The 26,191-nt window shown below is 38.9% G+C and overlaps 1 protein-coding gene across 4 annotated transcripts in view; it reads left to right on the top strand.

The window, feature by feature from the left end:
* The window catches only part of SMPX (small muscle protein X-linked), a 728,027-nt gene that overhangs the window by 623,298 nt on the left and 78,538 nt on the right, over positions 1-26,191 (top strand). The window lies entirely within an intron of this gene.

Genomic DNA, 26,191 nt, shown 5'->3' with positions numbered 1-26,191 from the left:
GATTTCTGTGATTTATTTTTTTTGCTCACTCTCATATTAATGTTTGAGTCGTGTATTTCTCTTTATTGATATTGGTTGCTCACTTGCTTCATCTTAAGACGATTCTTCTCTGAGTTGGTGCTTTGGGAGTTCCATCATACATTAGGCTCTTAAGAGCATTTTTCCTTTTGTCTAAAGCATCACTACTACTTCATTTCATATGTCGTGACACTTCTAGGTGTTTCTCTAGGTTCAGTCGAGTGACACTTCTATGCACCTACAACTTACTTTACATATTTAAACTAATAATTGGAAAACTATGTTGCATGCAAGCTGTTAGAATTGATTGACTTAAAACTTACAAGATACAGCGCAGCTATATATGACACAAGATGAAGAGCACAAATGTCTATGATGCTTGAAGTCTGCATACTGAAGGATGTTCAAGTACTTAATTATGCAAATAATCATAATTGTTATATTTCCATAAATACATTTTTTACAATCAATGTAGAGAGGCCTTATATGAGAATTTGCAACTGGCTAACAGAATGCTGCTGCTGACCATATATTTATTTCTTGTATGGTTACTGACATAATATTAAGGTCATACAAAATGTATACATCTGTTTTATTTATTGTGGTTTATAAAATGTTGTTACTCTAAAGGTAAACTGCTGTAGAGCTTACTGTTATACGAGGAATTGTTTATACAGTGAGTTTGTACCTTAAATATGTTGGAAGGACTATAGACAGAATCATTGTTTTTTCTTAAGCAGGAAGCTAGAGATAAACTAGTTTCACTGTAATTCTAAGGAATAATTCAGAACAATGTAGCCCCTGAAAACCATAACACCAAATGTAGCTGTGAATATAGTAATGTGGCTGCCAATCATAGGAAAATGGCATTAGTGTTATAGAAAACATTATATACACCCAGCCGCAGGACATTGTCCAGATTTGGATTCCATATCTCAGAAGGGACATATATGTGATGGAGGCTTCATAAAGGGGAGGACTACAGGGCTACCCTGGTGGTACTCAATGCACAGAAATATCGTATGAGGTGAACCTAACAAAATTAAATATCTAGACTCCTGAAGAATGAAAAGAGTTGAAAACAAAACTAAATTTGCTGAATAAGAAACACTTGAGATTAAGGCCAGATCACCACATATGAAAGATTTCTACCATATTCCACAGTGTGAACATGAAGCTGCACAGGTCGCATAGCCATATGATAAATTATTGTACAAGTGGTGCGGTAAAAAGTGAACATTCTTCTGAGATAGAATAGGTAGGGTGGGGGGCTGTGATGAACTCTGGGAAAGTTTGGAGTAAACAAAGACACACAGAAGTAAACAAAGGACTGTTATCGAAAACAGCAGCCATCTGGAGGGGGCACTGAACTTTACTGTGCGGAACACTTAATAGTGTTTATTGTAGAATGATTAGTGAGTAGCAGTTTAACCATGCTAGACAAATTCTGCCAGATAAATGTTTTATGTTGCAGGGATTAGGAGAACATGAAATAGAACACTAGTAGCTGTTATTGTTTCAGTGACGGAGAGTTTATTGCATTCCTGAATTAATGCTTGTATTGGCCAGTTGTCTACATTCATCAATGTGTCAATGCTAAGCAATAACCATAATTTATGTAAGTTTGCATTCTGCTGCCCTTAAGCTTTTGCAAAGCATATTATGGATCAAAATTACAAAAAAAAAAAAAAAAAAAAAAAAAAAAAAACTTGGACATGGCATCAGGTATAATGTGTGGATGTAGCCACAGACAATCATGTTTCTATATATTTAAAATGAAAATTAACAGACAGAAGAAAAGAAACTAACAAACAAAGAAATGAATGTCATACCACAAACTGTTTCAGATAATTTGTATCAGTCATTCAGCACCGGAACAGCAGCGTTCTTATTATTCACAGATTAGTGTAATTGCACTCAGTTAAGGACTGACATTTTGTTCTGGCATCGTTAATGATTTTCTTCGGTTCACACAAGGCTGTCTTAATGTCTTCCCCTCATTCCATTAGATTCTGTGTAGCTGCTTTGTGGGTGTAAATTACTGTATCAGTCAGTAAACAGTGCTTAAGTGCAGAAACGATACTGTAGACACAGCTACACATGCTGGCTTATTTCCATATGAACTATTCATAACCTTTGAATGGCATGAGTTGCAAAGGGTAGGCTTCAGCTCTGGAAAAACTACATAAAGAGACATTTTTGTCTGGCTTCTGGTTCGAACATAACATCAGTCTTCATGTGGAAAAAGGGAAGCTTTTGCCTTGTTAGGCAGCATTAAAATAGCAGTACTACAGGGATGTTCTTTGTTTTTAGATTGTATTCACTACAGAAGAATTACCAACGTACCACAAATTTATGATAACTTCCAGAATGTGCCTAAACTCAGCCTTTTGCTTTAACTAGAATGTTCTAAGACTGATGAGCAAACTTAGCTGTAACTGAATGGTTCTGCACATAGGATCAATGTGCTCCCAGCCATGGCTGGCACTATGTACCATCCTAAATTTTATGTTTTCTGTATCCAGCAAATATGTAGGGTAGATTACCAAAGTGTCCCTCTGGATAAGCTTTAAACACTAACATTAAGTTAACTTCCACACTGTAGCCTGGTAAGCACCAAAGTAATGGATACAGCTATAGCAACAATAGTTTTAAATGACAGTTATGCCATAAAAACACTTCCTTTCCATAGAGCGCATTTTCCTTCCTGCAAAATGCTGACTTCGCTGTCACATATAGAAAGCATGACTTAGGTCTTTTCCCCCCATGAATGTTAGTTGTATGCTATTCAACTTCCTCAGTGCATAATATTTTAGGGTTGAATGAATTCTCACAATATATACTTCAGAGACTAGCCCCATGGGCTCTTACATCACCATACTTAGCAAATCTGAAAGATTTTGACCCAGGAAAAAAACACACTGTAAGATGATTGTAGCCATTCACTCTTTCTCTCCGACTGAGGTTGTAAACATATTGAGTTCCTGGTGAATTCCTAGCTGTTTTACCACGTATTGTTACTTACACCTGTTTTGTCCTTCTCCTTTTGAGGCCATACATCAACTGAGACTTTTCCTTTACTGTGTATTCTCAAGGGCAAAGAGTTTGCCACTGGCGATAGAAGCAAAAAATGAGGAGCTATCTGATTTTTTTTTCCTGTTTTTTTAAGCCTAGTTTAAACACTGTTTTGCAGATGAAGAAGAAATGGTTTATTGCAGTGTATAACATGTCAAAGATTACAAAGCAGAGAGTGTCATTGGAAGATCTGTCTCGAGATTCTCAGAGTTAATAGTAATTCTGAGCACTTGCACTTTAAGTAAATGCAAAGAAGGCATTGCATGAGAAGAGAGCACATAATAATTACATATTTGGACAGATTGTACAAGGAAATCATAAACAATGAGCTAAATCACATCAGCATATCCACCACATAAGGTCATTTTGGGTTACAGCATAATAAAAAATAGGAATAACCACTTACAATGGTGAGGGGAAAAATAATCCAGCATGGGGCATCCAGATAAGCCAAAAATACCAATTTTGTTATATGTCTGCTCATAGGGGTCTTTTAAAAACATATTCATTCTCTCCTTTATTTCTTTCTGGTTTGCTTCAGTTTTTTCTTTCTTTTCATTTAAAAAATACCAAATGCTTACAAATCTTTAGTGAAATGATGCATTCCATATGTGCCCATGAGGGGGTACAGCAATAAAACATGTAACTATAGGTAAAAAATTACTTTACGCAAGGTGTTGTGGAGTTAAGTAAGTGTAATATGTTAAAATGTTGACATTCAGCAAATGTGTCCCATGCTAAAAATAAAGTTAAGACAGGTTACTAAGATATGATACTTAGGACAATTGTATCTCAATGGAAGTAAAAGTGCAGCTTAGAAAACTAAAGCATTCTGCATGTGTACCAAAATGCAAATAAATTATCTTTGATGCCAATGCAAAGGGTCCTGCAACACTAGAAATATAAGAAACATAAGAGCCACCAGCATCCTGAGAACAATTCCTTTTATGAGAATAAGTTATCCTCCCAGCATAATGACAGTAACACTGTCATGTTTAATAAAGGAAGACTTTATTCTTTGTGTTTCCTTCTATGGCACTTCGCTTGCTTCAGCACACAGCATGTTGGGTTTACGTGACTTCTCCTGCATATCTAAATTCTTCTGCAGCTTCAGTTGTCACTACTTCTGTGGTTCATAGCTTCATAAGTGTGTACTAGGCTAATGGCCCTTGAGCCTTTACAAGCCTAGCCCATAGGATTACCCTGGCATCGTGCCACCCGACCTTAGTTCCCAGTGCCTCTGTCGAGTAAAGCCACTGGAGTGATCCCTGGGGTGAATTTTCTATTTCCCATCCACTCATCAAGATTTCTCTTGAAGAGGGCCAGTGAGGTTCTCAGCTTGACATGTATGGGAAGTCTATTCCAGAGCATGGGCAGTCTCTGGGTTATGAAGCTGTCCCTCCAGCATGTTTTGTTGATTGTGGTAATGAGGTTGAGGTCTCTGGAGCGTGTGGTGCGGATGGATTGGGATTTCTTTAGATGTAGCATTTCTAACAGATCTGGGTCAGACATGGCATTGTAAGTCAAGCAGAGATCACCTCTAAGTAGGCGATATGAGACAGAGAATAGTTGGAATTTTTTGAGTCTGTCCATATAGGACAAATGTTTAAGGCCTAGAATCCTCTTTGTGAGGTACTTTTGCGGCCTCTTCAGTTGTTGCAGGTATTTAGTGAGTTACATGCCAAATGGGGCATTGTACTCAATGATTGGCCTAATGAAAGAAGAGTTGAGGGAGACAATGATCTCTTTCTTCCTGGATGCAAAACCCTTAGTAATGAAATGTGCCACATAGAAGGACTTTCGGACCACAGTGGTTATGGGGTAGTCAAAAGAGAAGTTGCTGTCAGCCTGTCTTCCCAGATCTCTTATAACGCCTTCTGTGTTCAGTGAACTACCATTGATGTGGTAATTTATGGGAACTGGGTTTTTCCAAAGGGGATGACAACACATTTTTTGGCATTGAGCTTAAGGCCATGCTTCTGACACCAGTCGTTGGTCTCAGTGGGGCCTTTCTGTAGGATGTCAACATCACTTGGGGAGTTAATAATAGCTCCCAACTTGCAATCATCTGTGAACTTTGTCAGCCAGAATCCTTTTGTGTTGGCTTGGACTTCAGAGAAGTAGATACCAAACAGGAGAGGACCCAGGATCGAACCATGTGGGACTCCACTCATGACTGGTCGGCAGTCTGACTTGGAGTCAGCTACTTTCACATGTGGGTTCTATCTGTGAGCCAGTTTGCAACCCACCTAGTGATATAGGGGTTGATGCCTAGCTTAGTGAGTTTTTCTATGATTCGTGAGTGGGGAATGGTATCAAAGGCCTTGGCCAGATCAAGGTAGGCTGTATGAACCACCTTATCTTCATCCACAGCTCTGGTGACTGACTCAAAGAAGTCAACCAAGTTGAGAAAGCATGATCTACCCTTCACAAAACCAAACTGTGTGGAATCCAGAGTTTGGAGATTCCCTATATCTTTGTTTATTAGGTCCATGATGATGCTTTCCATAGCTTTGCATATCAGACTCGTCAGGCTAATGGGGGCGATAGTTCCCAGGGTCTGTAGTCACTCCTCCTTTGTGAAGAGGGATGACTGTAGCAGTATACCACTTGGTAGGGACAAAGTGAGAGGTGAAGCTGTGGTTGAACAGGGCACACAGGTGAGATGCCAGTTCACTCTGTAGTTCATGTAGAACACAACCAGGGATATTGTCAGATCCCACAGAAGCTGTATTCTTAGTCTTGGACAGTGCTGTTTTAACCTGTGCAGCAGTAATACTGGGTGCCTGGCAATCTACTGGTATTGTGACTGGTCATTTGGGGGGGAGAGAGGGGTAAAGTTGGCACTGAATCTGTTGGCCAATATATTGGCAATATCTGTTGGCTCGGTATAGGAGGAATCATTGTGTAGTAGCTCAGAGCAAATCTGGGTATTGTCATGGAGATTCTTTACATAACTATAGAAGGCCTTGTGGTTGTCTTTACTATCTGTTGCAATTCTATTTTCATAGCTAGCTTTAGAGGATTTGATGAAGGATCTCAACATTTTATTGAGGCTGATAAGGGAATTTTTCCAGTCTTGGGACTTCACCTTATTCTGTATCAGTTTCCTCCTTCTGTTGTAGAGTTTGTTTATGGCAGGGGACCACTAGATTGGCTTCCTTTTTTTGGAGGAGAGCGTCTTAGTTCTATTGGGTATGGCTAGATCCATGCATTTGTGTACATATTCGTACAGTGCATTGGTATATGATTTGGCAGTCATGCAACTATTATCCATTTGCATGGGTGCCGTGAAGTTAGCCACCTCTGTTTTTAGGAGCCCAAAGTTAGCTTTGGAGAAGTTTTTCTTGATGGTTACCTTTGTGTGGGGAGGGAGGGATGCGGATTTCCAAGGTGATTAGTTTGTGGTCAGATCTACCCAGGGAGGAGTTGACTATTGGTGTAGAGCAACGGTCACCCATGTTAGTAATGACCAGGTCAAGGATGTTGCTACATATAGTGGGGGTACGAATGAGCTTGTCCAGGGCATTGGAATTAATGAATTCCAGGAAACCTTGGGCAAGTGTATAGCTACATGAGTAGTTTTCTCAGTTAATGTAGGGGTAGTTGAAGTCACCCAGTATGACAGTATTAGGTTGGACCCTAGGGTGTTTAGGAACATGAGGTGTGAGTCTTGCCACATGGTTGTGAACCTATAGCAGGCTACAACCTGAATCGCTGTGTTACTCAATGTTATCTGCACCTGAAGTATCTCTGATGTGTTATGTTGGGCTACCAGTCTGGAGATGTGCGCATCCTTTATGAATATGGAAACAGCACCGCGTTTGGAGCTACGGTACAAGTTCTGGGGCAGAAAGGTGTGGAATGAGTTATAGCCTGGTAGTGCAAGGGGTGCTTTCTGCTGCCTTGAACCAGGTCTCTGTTACAGCACAAATGTCGATGTTCTCCATTTTAAGGAGTGCTTCGTGCAAGTGCATTTTGAGATTTAAACTTCTAGTGTTGAGCAGCATGACCCTCAGATTGCATTTGTTTGTAGTTGTTATGGTGGTAATTTGATCTTTGGAACATAGCCTAATAAAGGCACTATAGGGATGGGAAGAGCCTTGGACAATATTCAGAAGCCCAGGGGGGACAGATGTAGGCCATCTCTGGCAAAGCATTGAGGTCTGTCAATCATGTCATCCCAGGCAGATAGATACTGGATCCTCTTAGAATGACACCAGTATTCTGAAATCTCCATCTATGATACTCTGATGGTGTTATAACCTATTTCTTAGGTCATTGCATTGTAGTGGACTGCATTCTTAAGAATGAGGGCCTATTTTTAGTTATGTAATGATTGCAACCTCTGTTCTTACTTCAGCCATAAGCCTGATAGATGACTATTTAAAATGCCACGACCTACCTCCACATGTACTGAACTATAGAGACAGAATGGCCAAAGAAGCGGACTTGCATATATCAAGCATGACGTGGCCATTTCTCGGAATATTCCCTTTTCTTCAACTTATGGCAATCTCACAGTTGGTATATATACATTTGGGAGGGGTGGCTGGTCCCCCCATTGGGGGGGGGGGACACATGGCTAGTTGCTATCCTGAAAAAAAATGGGTTTAAAGAAGCGTGATGCTCGATATTTGACCTTCTTCTGAATTTTCTTTTTTTTTCTTTCGGTATGTTGGCACACAGTGTTATGAGTGTCGACATTTCAATAGGGAGCCTACTGGTATCCGAAGATGACTGAATGATGTAACCTAATACTACAGCTTTGCTGTAATACATTACCTCCAACTGCTGTGTAGACTGCCTGAATTGTCTCTTTTGAGTTTTATACCCCTTTTGAAAGTCAATGAAACTTGCACAGAAATTAGAGAAATAAACAGTTTAAAAAGTCCATACTTTCTGCAACTTAAATTAGACAGAAAATAAAGCATATTTTTTATTTTAAAAGACTACCCTTATTTCAAAGCAATCACGGCATTTGTCTAAAAATGAGAATTTTTTGTCATAAGATTTCATTAATAATACTATATACTGTCTGAAACTTTCTCTTAGTTTACAATAACTGCTAATGCTTTGTGAGGTTGTTTAAATGCAATACTGGTTCTTTTGCTTGAAATAAATTAGATGTTCTGAATCCTGAACATCAGAAAACTGTTTATGACTTCCATTTCCTTAAAATGTCTTTTTATTTGAGTGGCATTTTAAAGATAAGAATGATAATTAAATACATCTTGGTCTGTATTACCCAATTCCCAATATAAATTGATGTTTCTTATATAAACTACTGTGCAAATCTGTGTGATGACACCACATGCATTACAATAATCAAGTAAGCCTGGCTCTGTGGATTACTGTTTGTCTGAAGTCATAACTCCATTTTGCCATCATGGTCATAAGAAAAACAGCGATGTTATAATTATATGTATTAAAATTTCGGGTCTATATTAGATAAACGAAAGTTTATCTAATAAAACGCTCACATGAGCGAAAATTGCAGAACTCGAACCCACAATTGTGAGATTGCGGTACAGTGAAGATAGGAATATTTGCCCTTCCTCACTGTAGTGCGATCTCAGAGTTGGAATATATATTTAGCAGGGGGTGGGGGGCACAGCCCCCCACAATTGCACTTTCGAGTTTTTGGATTTTCGCTCATGTGAGCGTTCGGTTAGATAAACTTTCATTTATCTAATATAGGCCCAAAATTTCAAGGTGGAGGGAAACAATGGCGAATACACAGACTGACCAGGGACTAATATTTAATTTTAGTGTATATTACTGTTACCAAAAGGATAAAAATATGGTCATACTGTATATAACCATGGATTTTGTTATTGTTTTTAGATGGCATCTGCTGTTAGGTATTCTGCTCTACCTAAAGCTGAAAATCTCTTCATCTACTTTTTGAATATTCCTTCCTTCTGGACTATCATACTTGGCTCTCATCCTGTACCTTACAACTTTGCTCATTTATTCTTCCTTCTGCACATTATAACTATGCCCACAATAAAATGTATCATACCTTTTCATACTTTTATTTTACCTCTTGATTCACTGTACACCCACCCATTTCCATTTCTCACTTTCACCTTCAGATCATCAGTTATATATACAAACTTAGAAACTCTTCCACACATTTTCTTATGGTTTACATTCCTTTCTCATCTCCACCACAACTTCTCCCTTAAACCATTCTTCTTAAACATTGTAATTAAGGTACTTACTCTTTCCTCACCCTCAGTTTTTACAATCCCATATGCAATTGTTCTTCACTTCTCTTTATACAGATGTTTTCTTTTCATGTTTCATGCTTTTCTCATGCTACAGTGCCTCCTTTTCTCATAGGATACTGAAAACAGCCCTGACCACTCCCAAAACAGTATCCAGCTGTCACCATCACACCACTCTAAAGTACCTTATTTCACCCCTGAATGTCTTCTCAAAGACGTTTCTTTCCCATCTTTTAACTGAGTCTAACTGGATCATTATTTTATTAACTGTAGGACCATTTGTTAAACTTCACATGATCTCAGCATTCTGAGCCCTCCCCCATATAAACCACAGCTAAGTGCATCTCCTTTCTTGACTACCTTTTCCAGGACTTCACAAAACAACCCTATCCCACTTAGCTTAGTGAATAGACAAAACAGCACTTGTCACCTTAAAACCTTGCAAAATTGTTAAGCAACCTACATTTCCAAAGCCCAAGACAGGTAATGACTCATTACTTCATATTTTCTAACCAGCATCCCCAGTCACTGCAACTCCCGCTAAAATTCACCCTCAGTTGTTTAGCAACAAATGACATGTACTATCAGTTTGGTCTTCCAAAATACCAAAAATATCTCACAAAATTAATGCTGTTGCTCAATCCCTTTCTTATAGGAAAACTACCATGTACTTAAACAGAGCTCTGTCAGCTGGAGTCCTCCTTAATTCTTACAAATCCCACCGATGGTCGTGCAAAAAATATTCTATTTCCTGTCTGAAATTCTTTATACCTTTTTTTTTTTAATTTCTCCAAATCGTTTGGGTTTCTAATACCATGTCGGGAATGGACCCCATTCATAAGTCAAATTATGATTAAAGTTCATAAAATTAGTATTGTTTCAATCCTTGATGTTGGCTAGAAGTGCTCTTCGCAGCACCACAATGTGCCAAAAACTGACTCCTTCTGTAATTCATACAGTTACATGTGTCAGTAATATATCTAAATGCAACTGTAAATTCTTTTTTATAAGACCGTTGTTCCTACTACTATTGGAACTGTCTGGGTATCCTTCATCCAAATTGCCCTCATTTCTGCCTGCTAATCCTGATGTTTGATGACTTTGTGTATCTCTATACGTAAGACAATGTAGTCACTGGGTGTAGCAATTTCAATGATCAATGCTACTTTTGTCTTCTTTTCATGAACTACTATATCTGTTTTTTTTTTTTTTTGCATCTGTTTTTGAACTGTTAGTAATGGGTGATTCCATGTGATATAAACTTCATCATTTTCTTTAATGCTTTGTGGCTTATGTTTCCGATGCTTCTCACCTACTTCAGTATTTTAATGTTTGCATAATCACTAATGCAACAGTCTTGAGACATTATTCTGCCTTTCAGTACACAGTCCTTCAGTCCTTCTACCATTAGCATATCACAATCAACAACAAGATGTATGACTGTTTCCAATTCTGTTTTACAAAACCTTCATTTGTCTGTTTCTCGCACATGTTCAATGAACTTTGTAAACAAACATGTACGTAGTCCATTATCTTGGGCTGCCAATATTAACATTTTGTCTTTTGGTTTAAATTCACCTCTCCTTAACCATTCCTGCATTTTATCCTGAATGACATGAGATTGTTCCAAGAGTTTTCTATACTTGCAATTATATTTATTCATTTTCCAAATTTCTTGCCTTCTCATCTGATCCTTCACCTTATGTTTGATCTTTTGTTTTTTGGCAAATTCATTTTCTCCCTCAATTTTATCTGCTTCTAGTTTGATTTCCATTCCTGCTTGACACCAATATGCTTTTATTAAACTAAGCAGGGAAGTCATCTTAGACTTGTTCTCCACGTTTTAAAACGTTCACTATGTTTGAGTCTTGTGAGGTCAGCAGGTATGTATACAGTCCTACGATTGTAGATCTATACATGTAATCAATTTTGAGGAGGCTAATACCTCCTTCAGAATGGGGAATATATAGTCTTGGTATACACTGATTGTTTTATAAATCATTTGGTAAGCATGAAGCATTTTTCTTGTCTTCCTGTCTAACTGATCCAGTACCTTTTGGGGCCAGTGAGTTACTCTAAAACTCTAGGTTAGGACAAAAAGAGCAAATTGGTTTATAGCTTGAACTTTGTTCCTAGATGTCAGAGCTATTTTCAGTATTAATTTTAGTTCATGTTTTACTGCTCAAGTTCTTTTATATCACATTCCTGTCCCAAACTGATATTTTCTTGGTGCTACAACTTTCCTGCTTTAAAGGTTGCTTTTGCACATTTATCAAGACCAACAACATTCTTATATCATCTGAAAAGGTTTTGACTACTTGCGGTAGTGCTTTTAGTTCCTCATCGGATGAACTACACAGTCTTTACATTTTTTTCTGGGAATCAAATTGTAGTCATGACCTATGCTGTTAAGTAGACAGCTTAACTGGTTAAGGGCAAGACAAAAGAGCAGGGGTGACAAAGAGTCACCCTGGAAAATCCCCCTTTGAATTTTTATCCCTGGAATAATAATCTGGCCTTTACTGTGGCTTAACTGTAAAGTGGTTTGCCACTGTTTCATAGTCACTGTAATGTAATTGATCAGTGTAGGGTGTATCTTATAGATTTTTAAGCACTCTTTTATCCATGAATGTGGGATACTTTGAAATGCTTTTTTGTAGTCCATCCATGCCATGCTTAAATTATTCCTCTTTTTACAGTTCTCCATTATGGCTTTAGTTCACAACAAATGTTCCTTTGTTCCATATTGTTTTGTTTTGTTACCCCTTCATTCTATTGCTATGATTCAGTTTTCTTCCAAATGGCTATGCACTCTGTTGGCATCAATTGCAGAGTATAGTTTAAACATTGGTGGAAGGCAAATTATTGGTCTGTAGTTTTTAGGATAGTTTGCAGGTTCGACTTTAAGGAGGAGCATTGTTTTTCCTGTTGTTAATCAGGATGGTGTCTGTTTGGGGTGCACATATAAATAGTTCTTAGCCATGCCTAAATCTTTATGTAAAAATGTTAATACTTTTAGCCAGAAGTTAGGTACTACATCTGGGCCTTGGTTTTCCTATTTGGAGTTTTTCTGAACTTTGTTTCAATTCCTCTGGCTGTAACGGCATACCATTTCATATCCTGTACATTTGAATTTCTTATTATTTTTTTTACTTCTTCTATCCATTCAGCAGCTTTGTTATGTTCTACAGGATCTTCATAGATATTTCTCCAAAATGTATGTACTTCTTCTTTTTATGGTGGTGTTTCAGTTCCTTTTGCCTTGTTTACCAAATCTCTATAAAATCTTTTTTTTGGGTCATCAATAAATTGCTTATTTTGTATTTTTCCTTTATATTTCTGTGCACGTCTTCTAAGTTTTTCTGCCTGTAATGATATTTTCAGTTTATTATTTAGAATAAATCCTGATTGGTTCTGATACTGCATGTTGCTTTTATCACGTCTGTCTTTCTGAATATTTTTGTTGATCTAATCCCTCTTCTGTACTCTTCCAACATTGACACTTCTTGTCTTAATTGCCTTATAGTTTTCTTTCTTTGCTAGTTCCATGCTAGTTCCATGGTGGCATTTGATTTCTCCCCTTCCTTACTACCCTGTGTTTTTTTGGTAAGACTATCTATTATTAATTTAGCTGCACAGTAATATATCCTATTTACTTCTGTTATATCACATACGTTTCTATGAACAGTCCTAATTACTGTATCCATTTGTTTTGTCAGACATCTAACATTTTGAGTTTTATAGACTTTATGTAGTCTATTTCTTTCATTGATCTTAATAAGTCTATTCATTTCTATTAAATCAAGCAACCCTTCCCTTAGATCATTGTCTTCTAAGCTGAGGCACATTCTTTGTTCTCCATTTCTTGCGGGCATTCTACAGAAAGTTCCAGAGCATCTATCTGTGCCATATTCTCTTCAGTTTCATCCTGTGTCAGCTGTTGCTATTTCATATGGGAACTCACTGGTCTATTACTCCACAACATTGATTGTGCCAGAGTTGCCAGTTTCCTGTTCCTTCCCTTTCTGTACAACTCCAGCTGAACGTTTACACTGGTGTCCCACTGACGATTCCAAAGGATCTTCATATGGCAACTGATCAGATGTTTCCCACCCACCTGGTTTCTCATTAATTTGGGGATTCATTATTCTATCCTGCTGTGGTATCATCAGAGTTGGATTTTGTCCACTAAATCCTTCACTTCACAGTTAATCCATAATCTCAGTTTCTATTTCTTTAACAAACTATGTTACTTCTAAAAGAGAGAGATAAAGACCGGGGAAACCTGGGCCCATAACAAAACTACAAAAATCAACAAAAATACTGTGAACTAAGAAATAAATGTAAAAAGCATATAAGACTTGTCAAAAAACAAATAATTATAGTGACATACAATCAAAACACATAAGGAACCCACAAAAGTTCTGGACTGCTATTAACAAACTTCTGCAACCAGGTCAAACCAGCATACCTCCCCCTTACACCACTAACTCCATTGACAAGATCGCTACCCAGTTCAACAAATATTTCATTGAATCCATAACTGCCCTCACCAATACTAACTGCCCAACACCACCAACTAATCTGTCCTCCTTAACCCATGAAAACAACCTCTTTTCCCTACAATCAGTCCCAAGAAACACTATATATAAATATATTAAGAAACGTAAACTTACAGCCCTTGCAGGAGACAAACTGCCTGCTGAATACCTTAAAATTACAACCAATGCCATATCAGGGTCTATATCATGACGTTGAACGATAAAAAGAGCAAACGCTCTTATATCGAAAATTGAAAGCACTGAATGTCAAACACACGGAACAGCAATTTTTTTCCCAGAGAAAAAAATCACTGGGTTGTTTTTGAGACTTTGCCATTTCCTCCACTGTGGTGCGATCTCAGAGTTGGTATATTTAAGTGGGGAGATATACCAACTGAGTATACTTCATATAGTGTTGGTTGTTGAAACCCTTGAATTAGGTTCCTGTTGGATCCTTTCAAGACTTTCCTTTTTATGTATTTAATATGTGACTTTTTACTTATTTGTTAAGAAACGTTCATTACTTAAAACAATACCATCATTTGATTGTTGCTACCTGGTATTGCATTGGTTTTTTCAACCACAACGTCAGTGTCATTAGGGCATTGCATATATTATTTGGTGTTTATTTACACCATTACTTTAAATTAATATAATATATTATATATATTTTTTATTCAGTTTATTAATATACTTTATTGTATTATCTCAGTGTATTTGATAGTGTTCGTGTACACTTGATGTAAAGTATATTATATAGTAAGGTGATCAACTGTGATTTTGATTTTATGGCTGTGTTATTTAATCTGAGGAAGCTACCTGAACTTTTCTGTGTTACCAGTTTGTAAGTGGGGAGGTGGGGGGAATAGCCCCCCACATCGGGGGTGTGGAGGGGATGAAGACCACTTTATTTTGTCTTTGGATTAGTTTTTTTTTTTTTTTTGCTGAGCAGCGATTTTTTTTCCCTGGGAAAGAAATCGCTGTTCTGTGTGTTTGACATTTACTATTTCAATTTTTAGTGTTCGATATAAGGGCATTCACTCTTTTTATAATTCGACTTTGTGATAGAGACCACCATATCATATCCAGTCTCTTTACTAATCAGTCACTCCATCTCAGAACAACATATCCCAACTCTCTGGAAAATAGCACACATAATACCACTACACAAAGGTGGAAACTCAATTAAACAATAAAATTACTGGCCCATTGCCATCCTATCACCATTATCAAAAAGGCTTGAATGGTGTATACATACTCAAATCCTACACCATGTCTTATCCAACAAATTTCTGTCAAATACCTACCATGGATTCCACCCTTATCACAACACTACCACAGCCCTTATTAGCTTTTCTAACTCAATTAATCAGCACCGGAATGAAGGCGTCCTTTTGTCTTCTATCTTTCTTGACCTCTCTAAACCTTTTGATACTGTCTGTCATAATAATTTCTTTACTGTATTATCTAATCTCAAACTAAGCTATTCCACTCTTGCATGGTTCCAGGACTGCTTATCTGTTCATAGACGAGGTGTACAATGACAGAATTATCTATCCTCTCTTTTACCTGTTACTTTAGGTGTTCCACAAGGCTCCATCCTTGGTCCCCTTCTCTTCAATCTATTCACCAATAATCTTCATACTGCCATGCTACATGCCACACTGGTCCAATACGCAGATGATTCAACCCTAATCTGTTCTGCCACAACACTCCAAGAACGTCTAAATATAATGCAAGAATCCTTTACATCAGTTGAAACATGGCTGTCAGATGCACAACTCATACTTAATCCAAACAAAAGTAAGCTGATGCTATTCCAGCCCACCAAAGCCACAGTTCCAATCCCTCCAGTCAAAATAACTTCTAGCAATAATACCCCTAGTACATCAGTTTCCTATACCAAACTTATAGGTGTTATAATAGATCAAAAACATGTGACCTACATGTTGCACAAACAATAAAAAAAGTTCACAAAAAATTGGAACTCTATACAGATGCAGAAAGTACCTTTCCAACAATACCAAAACCATTATTGCAAGAACCCACCTAGTCTCCACACTTCTCTATGCATCCCCCATACTCATTAATTGCAACAAATCTTAGCTAGTCCAACTAGATGCTTGCTATAACAAAATAGCAAAGTTTGCTACTGAATTAGCCTTCAGGTATCATCACTGCCTGGCCCTTAAAGAACTATATTGGCCCTTAAACAACTATGTTGGCTAGAGTTACCCAACTTGCTTACTCTTAACCAACTTACTATAGCCCATCAAATGTTTTACCAACCTGACAAAACCCAGCCCTACAAGGTCTTTTAAATCAATACCTAAGCAAATGCTTACTACAGTCCAGCAACAAATCACTAATGGACATTTCTAGAAGTAAAAATAGCTCAGGTGACTCCCTATACTCCAACTACATTGCAAAATTCTGGAATACCATACCACTTAACATCAGAACCCAAACCAACAAAGCCAACTTTAAAAACCTTCTCAAGTACCATTTAACTAGCTCATGAATATGTACCTGTTCAGACCAGCTAAACTACTCACACGATATATACAGATCCTTCTGTTCTTTAGGCACTCTTTCTTTTCTCACAAAAATGTAAAAATTGCCACTGGCCTATCTGACTGAATCTTAAACTGTACAAAACTACCGCTAATGTAGCCACTGAAACTGTGTTCAATGTATTATATAATCCTTCCAATTACCACCAATGTAATCATTGGAATTATATAACAATACTGTATTATGTTATGCTCTTTAACTACCACTAATATAAACACTGGTACTGTGTATTACCACAATATATTATGCATGTAAATGCTGGAATGTAGTATGTGTGTGCTTTTTTTTTCACAGTAATTTCCTTCTTCCTGTTTTTTATATATATATATATATATATATATATATATATATATATATATATATATAATCTTGTACTATTAAAATGGTCTCTGCTGAAAATGGACAACCTGCCCAGTCAGACTTTCCCAGTAAACAAATGTAAAATAAAATAAAATAAATAAAATAAAAATAAAAAAATCTCTAAATTTTGTTCTTTATAGTTTATTAATTCCTCAGTCGCTTCTTTTTCAAAAGGTCCAAGGTTTCTTGGTCTATATCATTTTTTTTATGAAACTGTTGTATTAATGAACACAAATCTGCATTTGAAGCTTTTGACAGTTTTTCTTGTGCAAGTATTTTTTTCTCTAATTTATCTCTTAATATTTTTGTGTGTTTGCTGTCAGGAAATTCTGGGCTTCTTGCATAACAATAAAACATAATTTCTTTCTTATTCTCAGTAGTCCACTCTATCATTTTTATGGCTCTTCCTTGGCCTATCAGTTTTTGTAATTTTTATGAACTACTACTTCCTTCAACAACATGGGAGCCATCTTCCCCCTAAGCCTGCTCTAACCCCATTGAAGGAATGTTTCCAGCACTGAGATTCAACACTGTCATTTTTTCCAGTCCTGGCACCAGTGTGCCTACCATGGTCAGGCAATTTTTTTATCCTGGGACTTGTGCACTCAGCTGTCTTTTCTATTTTTAACCTACTTCTTTCCATGATATATGCTATATAAAATGTAGTCTATGTATCAGTGTCACCTTGGTGAGATTTTGTAGAAAACAGGTGTGAAAAACTGAAAGGCTGCCAGCCCAGCCAGATAGAATCTTGCAAATAATTCTATGTGATTTGTAAATATTAATATAATCCACAGGCTGGTGTTACAAATGTAAAAGAGAGCTATATGTTATGATTAAACTATATGTTATACCGAGCTTCAAAAATGCAACCACAGTGCACTCTGCTGGATGAAAGTTGATAAAGTAAAGCATTTTATGACTGATCTCAGAGCTCGGAGACAGAAGGTCTGGACTAAGGAATTCCTTCTATTGTTTTGAGACCAGAGTTACTTGCTAGATTTTACATGTATAATGTCTTTTATTGCTGTGGTTTCCTGGCCAGGGGCAAGATCAAAGAACTGTTAAAACTCTTGAGTTTCTGTAAGCCTGGGAAATTAAATCAGAAGTGTCAAGAATGATGTAATCTAAAATGAATCAGCAGTGATGTATTATCTATTAAGACTTTCTCAGAGAGAGAGAATCAGAGCATTTTGCATTTGTCTTCAGAACTGACAACATCACCAGCACTCTGCCTTTGGTCTGTATGTAAGTAGGATCTTAGACTTTAGTGTTTCTCTTAGAAATAGATAGAAAATAGTAAGTTTAGTATAGCTGTTTTCTATATTTATGTCAGACTATTCTGCAGTATTATTTTAAGCATTTTCCGGTGATCTCTGAACTCTTGACTAGCACTGTGTTGAAGTGAGGAGATTTGTGTTGTGTTTTTATTATTTATTATTAAATATTTTTAAACATTTCAACTATGGCTGTTTTGTGTAGAGATAATTTAAGCTGTAGAGTACATTGCATGTATATAGTGATACTGTACAAAGCCACTCCAATAAGCCTTAAAAGTTCTGGTCACACTTACTAATTGGATAATAATATTGCACAGTAAAATTGGACACCCTTTGGGAAGGGCCTAATTGGTTGCTGATAAATATGGGTTCTGGTCACAGTGGATTACTACCTTATAGCCTGGACAGAAGGGGCACAGCTAGTGAACCTGTGCCAGCCTTCCCCAGGAGTGTCTGTGTGGCTGTATATAAATCACATCTCAAAATGTGTGTGTGTGTGTGTGTGTGTGTGTGTGTGTGTGTGTGTGTGTGTGTGTGTGTGTGTGTGTGTGTGTGTGCGTGTGTGTCAGCTACTTAGGCAGGGACACAAAGCACTGGTTGGACAGAGGGAGTGCTGGAAGGGCTTGGCTTTGAACTCTGGCTAAAGACTCCACTCTATAGCTGGCCAGTGGGGAGTCTTATTTGGGGATCTGGAGAGAAAGGGAGAAACCAGCCCCAGACTGACCATGATGTGGATGCCCCTCACTGATGCTAGTGGTGAGGATTGAGGCTCCTTTATTACTGGGCCAGTACACGGGCATCACAACAGGGTCCACCTTATAAAGGTGCTCATCAAGACTTGAGGATAAATTCAATTCCAGCAATACTACTTTCCTTTGTTTGATGATTTTATCATCTCTCCATTTGGACCACTATTAGTAAATGCTAATGTTATGGGATTTTCTGTCCCTGGCTATCTGCAGTTCTAAGACAATGGTCATGTTTATGGGAGAAAGTATAAAATCCTTGGAATTCTTCAAATAATATTAGGTATTTTAGCAGCTCAGACATGAGGTAGGAATTGCATTTAAAACCACAAAACAAACTACCTTAAAAAAACAAAACAAAAACAAAACAAACAAACAAACAAAAAAAAAACATCTTTCACTAAACAAAAAATTTCTACTGGAGAGAATTGTAATCCATCCTTAATCAAATTAAAACTTTCCTACCTCCTCAGACGCCACATCTATTGCTATTAACAGTCTGAAAATTATCTTTACTTCTTCTGTCAACTCTTCTCTACTTCTCTTACAACTCTTAACCAATGATGGTCTCCCCATCAGCATCACAACCTCCTTATTCACAAGAAGACCACTAACAAACCAGTCTTTCTACCAGCAGCAAAATCTCCTTTTGCTCAGGAAGACTACTAACCAACCATCCCCCACCCAGCATCACCACCTCTTCTTTCTCAGGAACACTACTAACCAAGCAGCCCCTCCCAACACCATTGCCACCTCCCTTCTTCTCAGGAAGACTACTAAGCAACCAGTCACCTTACCAGCATTGCCACCTTCTCCTTTTAAGGAAGACTATACCTCTGTCAGTAACTTTCAGTTAAGATTATTATTTACCAAACCAGTCTGAAAACTACTCCCTTCTTTCCCAGATACTGTAATTACAACTCTTGCATTGGTACTCTCTATCCCAAATGTATTAATTAGCTCTTTTCTTAAATAGTTGTTCCTCTTTCATACACATTTAAGTTCACCTTTTTTACTGGCATTGTCACTGTTGATAAGAACTAGCAACAATTATCCTCATAACCTTAGTCCAATCAACTCAGACACTCTAGACCTATTACACTTCTTTCCCGTCCAGAAAATGCTAGTCTGCAATCACAGTCTTGACCTCTCTTGTTTTTTGCATGTAGCAATGTACTATATGGTTTTGAGTCCTTTTGTAATGCTGGTACTGCTTTGTAAATGGTCAGAGACTTCAGAGTTGCTAATATAAACAAGGGGTTTCTTATAGATGCTGTGTTGATAGGCTTAAACATACATTTGATATGGTTGAACACCAGTCCCCCTTGTTAAGCTTGCTCAGTTTGGCTTTTCCTGACTCTCACTTTGTTGATTTCCGTCTCTTTAACTGATGATATTATTTCAATAGAGTACAGATCTGCCTACTCTGATTCTACCACCCTATTATTCACACTAGCGCATGGTTCCATCCATAGCTCTCAACTGTCCAGATTTTTGCAGAATGTCTGGATTTTTGCCACAATCTTTTGGTCTGTTCCTTATAAACTTTGTGGTTTTCTGGCAAATCACTAGGAACTGAAGTCACTAAATAATGACAGACTTTTGTGTTTCAGATTTCATATCTTTCAGAAAATGCATAATAACACAAAAGTTGTTACTCTAGCAACTTTCTAATAATATAAGAGCAATATTTAAAATCTGGCCCTATTTTTGGGCTTTGTCCCCCTAATTATTATTGGCTTTGTCCAGATTTATTGCGCTAAGAGGTTGAGAGGTATGGTTCCATTCCATATGACTTTCTTGACCACTTAATATTTTCCCCATTTATCAATGACCTCCACTGTGACCCTAGTTTCCTCAAAACCATTCTTTATGCAGACAGTGTTATTTTTGTAACAGAAGGCACACACCACAACTATATTTAACTCACTTCACAAAACCAGTTTAATGACATCCTTTTTTTACCAAAAACGATTTCATATTAAATGCAGCTAACAAAGATACCATTTTCTTTGGCATCCCACAAGGACTGTCTCCTAACTTCCATTTTCATCTAACTGACCTTTTGAGGAAAAGCTTGTCCCTCAGATTTTTAAATGTACCTGGGTGAACCTTTAGGCTATTCCTTAACCATCCATCTGCAGAGTCAATGCATAATTTGCAAAAGTTCTCACAGCCTTCAGGCACTGTTATAAAATAGCAGCCACCTCACTCCTGAAACGTGATATATCATAGCAGTATTCTTCTTGTGACCCCTATCAGATATTTTCTTCCCTCATTTCACTCTGCAATTTACATAACATATCTGTTTTACAAGAATTTGAAAATAAAATCTGCAGTTTTATCAGCCTATCCACCATACTTGTCAGTTCTAACTACTGTATTTGACTAAAACTTTATTTTTTTTCAGAAGGAGCATCTGTGCCCCTTGCAACTATCATATACAAATCTTTGAATTTAGTGAGGATGTCTCAAGTTACTTCTTATGGAAAGGCTTCTTCATTAATCACTTTATATTACAGCCAATTAAATGGTGACTGGACAGTTTTGTGAATATTTTTGTAGCTTTGAGACTTTTCTGTTTACTGAAGGTTTAGTATTCTTGTTTGGTGGCAGGGCGGGTGATACTCCTTAAGTGGCTGTTTGGTGAGGCTAAATTTTTCTTGCAGGCTAGCAAATACAGTCACAATATATACAGCCTTTTTGCTGATGATGGATTTAAAGCCACTGCAAATCTGGCAGTGATGGAGGTGTATGTGGTAAACACAGCACATTAAACTCCATAGTTAAATGGGAAATTAGCAGATTAAATGCTTTTCTTTTTTTGGCCTGCTTTATTTGTGTGTGCTTTATTTTTTGACCAGCCTAATGTAGTTTTATCACTGTACTTAAAAATTATAGGTTCATAGGTTCATAGGTTCATACTAGGCTATCTGCCCTAGGGCATTTATAAGCCTAGCCAGAGTGTGTGTGGCTTTCACCACCCCTTAGGATGAGAATACTATACCCATTAGTTTGCTGTGCCTCTGTCCAGCAGTGATACAGAGATGATTCCCGGGGTAAACCTACGATCTCCCATCCACTCGTCAAGATTTCTCTTGAACTGAGTCAGTGAGGGGCTCTGCCTCACATGGACTGGGATTCTGTTCCATAGTGTAGGGAGTCTCTAGGTGATGAATCTGTCCCTCCAGCACGTCCTGTTTATATCTGTGTTGAGGTTTAAGTCTCTTGCTCTCGTGGCTCTGGTGGATTTGGATTTTTTGAGGTGGAGCATGTCCATTAATTCCGGGGTTGGACATGGCCTTGTATGTCAGGCACAGATCACCTCTGAGCAGACGGTATGCGTCTGAATAGAGCTGGAGTTTCTTCAGTCGGGCATCGTATGACATATGTTTGAGCCCCTTTATCCTTTTGGTGAGGAACATTTGGGGTCTTTCCAACTGCTGCAGGTGTCTGGTAAGGTACATTTCTAATGGGGGGTTGTACTCAATCATTGGTCTGATAAGTGAAGAGTACAGGGGTACAATTACCTCTCCTGATCTGGATGTGAATCCCTTCATGATCAGGTGGGCAATGTAGAAGGTCTTCCTAACCACTTTGGCAATGTGAGTGTAAAAAGAGAGGTTACTGTCAACTTGGGTCCCCAGGCCCCTGATAACTTCTTCCGTGTTTAATGGATTACCACCTATGTGGTAATTAGGGGTTACCTTGTTTTTCCCAAAGGGTATGACTATACACTTTTGGCATTTAGCTTAAGGCCATGGCTCTGGCACCAGTTATCCATTTCTATGAGACCTTTCTGGAGGATGTCTGTGTCTGATGGAGTGTCAATTATGGTGCCCAGTTTGCAGTCATCTGCAAATTTTGTCAGCCACAATCCCCTATGTTTGCCTGCACTTCAGAAAAATAAATGCCGAACAAGAGGGGCCCAGGACTGAGCCCTGTGGAACACCGCCGTGACCGGCTTAGAGTCTGACATGGCACCAGCAACTCTAACCCTGTGTGTTCTGTCCTTGAGCCAGTTTGCAACCCATCTTGTGACATATGGGTTTACATCTAAGCTGGTGAGCTTTTCTATGATGCCGAGTGGGGTATTGTGCCGAACGCTTTTGCTAGGTCAAGGTAGGCTGTGTGAACTGCCTTAACCTCATCAATGGCCTTAGTGACTGTTTCAAAAAGTTGACCAAGTTCAAGAGGCAGGATCTGCCCTTGACAAAGCCAAATTGGGTAGGATCCAGTGTCTGTAGGTCCCCAATGTCTTTATTTATGAGTTCCATTATGATCCTCTCCATAGCTTTGCAGACAAGGCTCGTCATGCTTATGGGGCGGTAATTTCCAGGGTCCGTAGAAGCACCGCCTTTGTGGAGTGGGACCACAGTTGCCGTACGCCATTCTTTGGGTATGTATCCTGTAGTAAGGCTAAGATTAAACAGCAGCCTTATGTGTGGGTTTACTTCCTCATTGAGTTCGTGTAGCACACAGCCGGGGACACCGATGTTCTTCATCTCACATTGCTGCAGTCCTTACACTTGGGTATTCCGCTGTCCTCAGTCGGCCCGAATATCAAAGTATAAGGCTGACGTCGGTCAGGGCGCATTTGACTGACGTCAGGACGTCAGGGTACAAATGCGCATGACCGACGTCATATCCTCAGTCTTTTCGCATGGTCCGATGCAGAAGCAGTGCTGCAAGTGCCGGTTGGCGTTCTGAGATTTTTCGATTTAGAAGTTTCAGACCGAGTTCAAAGTTGGCTAAGTACCCCTTTGGGGAATATTTTAGTTTTTTCTTGCCTCAGTCATTTACCGGATGTCAGAAAAAGTTAATAATTGCATTTCTTGTGGGAAACAGATACCGCATAAAGATTATCATACTTTGTGTATTCCTTGCTTAGGGCCTGAGTACCCACGTTGTTGGCTGTTGCTCTTGTGCTAGATTTAATAAACGCACTATTAAAAGAAGGTTGGATTGTGCGAGGTTAGTCTTTGGGAAGCGGTGTAACTATAAAATGCCGTCGGATGCTCCGACGCCCGCTTCTTCAAAGAAGCGCAAGGACAAGGCAGTTAAGCCTAGGATGGAAGAACCGTCTGTACCAGACGCCGGTTCTTTAGAGGTGTTGGTGGAGCCGGTGGCTCCACCGGAGGTTTCTTTGTGTTCCCAGGGGGAAACTTTGTTATTGCAAGATGTGGCCTCTCAGGAGACTAGTCAGGCTGAGGGGGCTTCTCATGTTACTATACTCCCCTCCCTTCCTAAGGTGGCTAGGCCCACTCCTTCTGTTTCAAAGACTTCCCCCAGGGGCAGGCCAGGTTTAGCTTCAGTTAGTGTTACCCCTAGCTCTTCAGGTACTGTGCCCAAGAAGCATATGCTTAAAATGGCAGAAGATTTGATTACTTTGATCAGGGTTCTATGCCCTCCTGATAAGAGAGGCCTAGGGTGGAGCCTGAGCTGGGGGGTTTTGAGCAGGCTTCAGATGTTTCAGAGTCTTTGGCTGAAGACTTGCAGGAATACTCTCCTTATTCTGATTCTGATGTGGATGATTCTACTCCTTCTGCTACTCCTCCTGAGGATTTTTCTTTTTCGGAAACTCTTCATTCCATGAGGGAGCATTTTAAGTGGGAAGGTCAGGACTTCTCTGATTCCAGGAAAAGGCTTAGGGAATTTCTGTTGTTACCCCAGCATAGGCCTTTGGCTATACCTCCTGTTTTGGATGTAGTGGAAGATGTTTTGGCGGAAGCTTCTCTTAATCCTGATTCTTTGCCTCCTGCTCCTGTTAAACCGGATAGGTATTACAGGTGCCTGAAACTCATAAGTATCTTTTTTTAAGAGTCCTAGGGCAGACCCAGAAACTGTTAGCCATGGGCCTAAAGGTGTTAAGGCTTCTGTTGTTAAGAATCTGGTTCCTGCAGACAAGGAGGCTAGGGCCTTGGATAGATGGGGCAAGAAAGTCTATACTTCTTCCACTCTTGCTATGAGGGCTCTGAATTGCCAGTTTCATATGTAGAAATACCAAAATTATCTCCTTTCACAATTGAAATCTAAGGTTGATGCTCTGGCAGTAGGTATTGATTGTAAGGAGTTGCAAGATTTAGTGCATGTTTCTGAACAGGTGGGTAAGCATTCTTTACAATGTGGTTTTGATGCTGTACAGGCCTCATCTAGGGTGGCTGCCACTGGGTCAGTTCTTACTGAGCACGCCTGGCTGAGGGATCAGAATTTGTCTGAACATGTTAAAACAAGGATTTTAGATGCTCCCTTTACAACCTGACGTGTTGTTTGTGCCTCCTGATGAGACAGTTTTAAAGAAAATGGAAGACAAGGCTAAGTCTATGCAGACTGTTAAAGATTTTGCAGGTCCAGCCTCCAAAGTTTAGTAGAAATTGGCCTACTAAAGGTGGGCGTATCCTTCTTATGATTCACAGTCTTGGGGTGAATCTAGGCGTGGTAAGGGCAGAGCTCAGGGCTCTTTCAGGCCCAGAACAGGGAGTTCTCCTGCACAGGCTTTGGGTGAGGGCAGGGGTCAGTCCTTTCGTAAGCAGACCCAATGACCTACCTTTTCAGCTGCCAGAGCCTGCTCGTCTGGCAGCACCTTTGAGGAAGGTTGGCACTTTTCAAGGAAAATTGGAGTTTAATTACCCAAGACAGATGGGTATTGGATATCATACACCACGGCTACAGGTTTTATTTCCATACCTTGCCTCCTTTCAAAGGCATGCCAGACGTTCCTCCTCAACAAAGAATAGAGGCTCACAAACAGGTTTCTCTGTTGCTCCAACTAGGGGCCATACAGCGGTCCCTCGGCCAGAAGTGGGCCTAGGATTTTATTCTCGCCTGTTCCTAGTACCAAAGAAGGGGAACACGTGGAGACCAATTTTGGATTTATCTACCCTCAACACTTATCTGGACATTCCCAAGTTCAAAATGTTGACGTTGCAGCAGCTTTTACCTCTGCTGGGCAAGGATCATTGGATGGTAACTTTGGATCTCAAGGAGGCTTACCTTCATGTTCCTATCAGACTAAGTTGCAGGAAGTATCTGCGTTTCGAGCTGGGACTTCTCACTATCAGTTCTCTGCATTGCCCTTTGGCTTATCTACTGCCAGAGTGTTCACGAAAGTTCTGGCTCCAGTGATAGCTTTCTTCAGACTAAAGGAATACAGATCTATCCTTATTTGGACGACTGCCTAATTCTGGCTCAAGGAAGAGAAGAGCTTCTTCATCATTTGGAATATGTGATAGCAGTGCTAAGATGCCTAGGGTATTCTGTCGCAAGTTCAAGAATTTTTTTGAAACGTTGCCAGCAAAACCCCCCTTTACCTCTGCTGGGCAAAGAATCATTGGATGGTAACTTTGGAAAATCTCAAAAGGAGT

Source organism: Protopterus annectens, chromosome 5.part0 (genome assembly GCF_019279795.1).
Source record: "Protopterus annectens isolate FY-2018-M chromosome 5.part0, PAN1.0, whole genome shotgun sequence".
Classification (NCBI taxonomy): Eukaryota; Metazoa; Chordata; order Ceratodontiformes; family Protopteridae; genus Protopterus; species Protopterus annectens.
The sequence above is the reverse complement of the archived record's forward strand: the minus strand, read 5'-3'. Positions and strand labels throughout refer to the sequence as shown.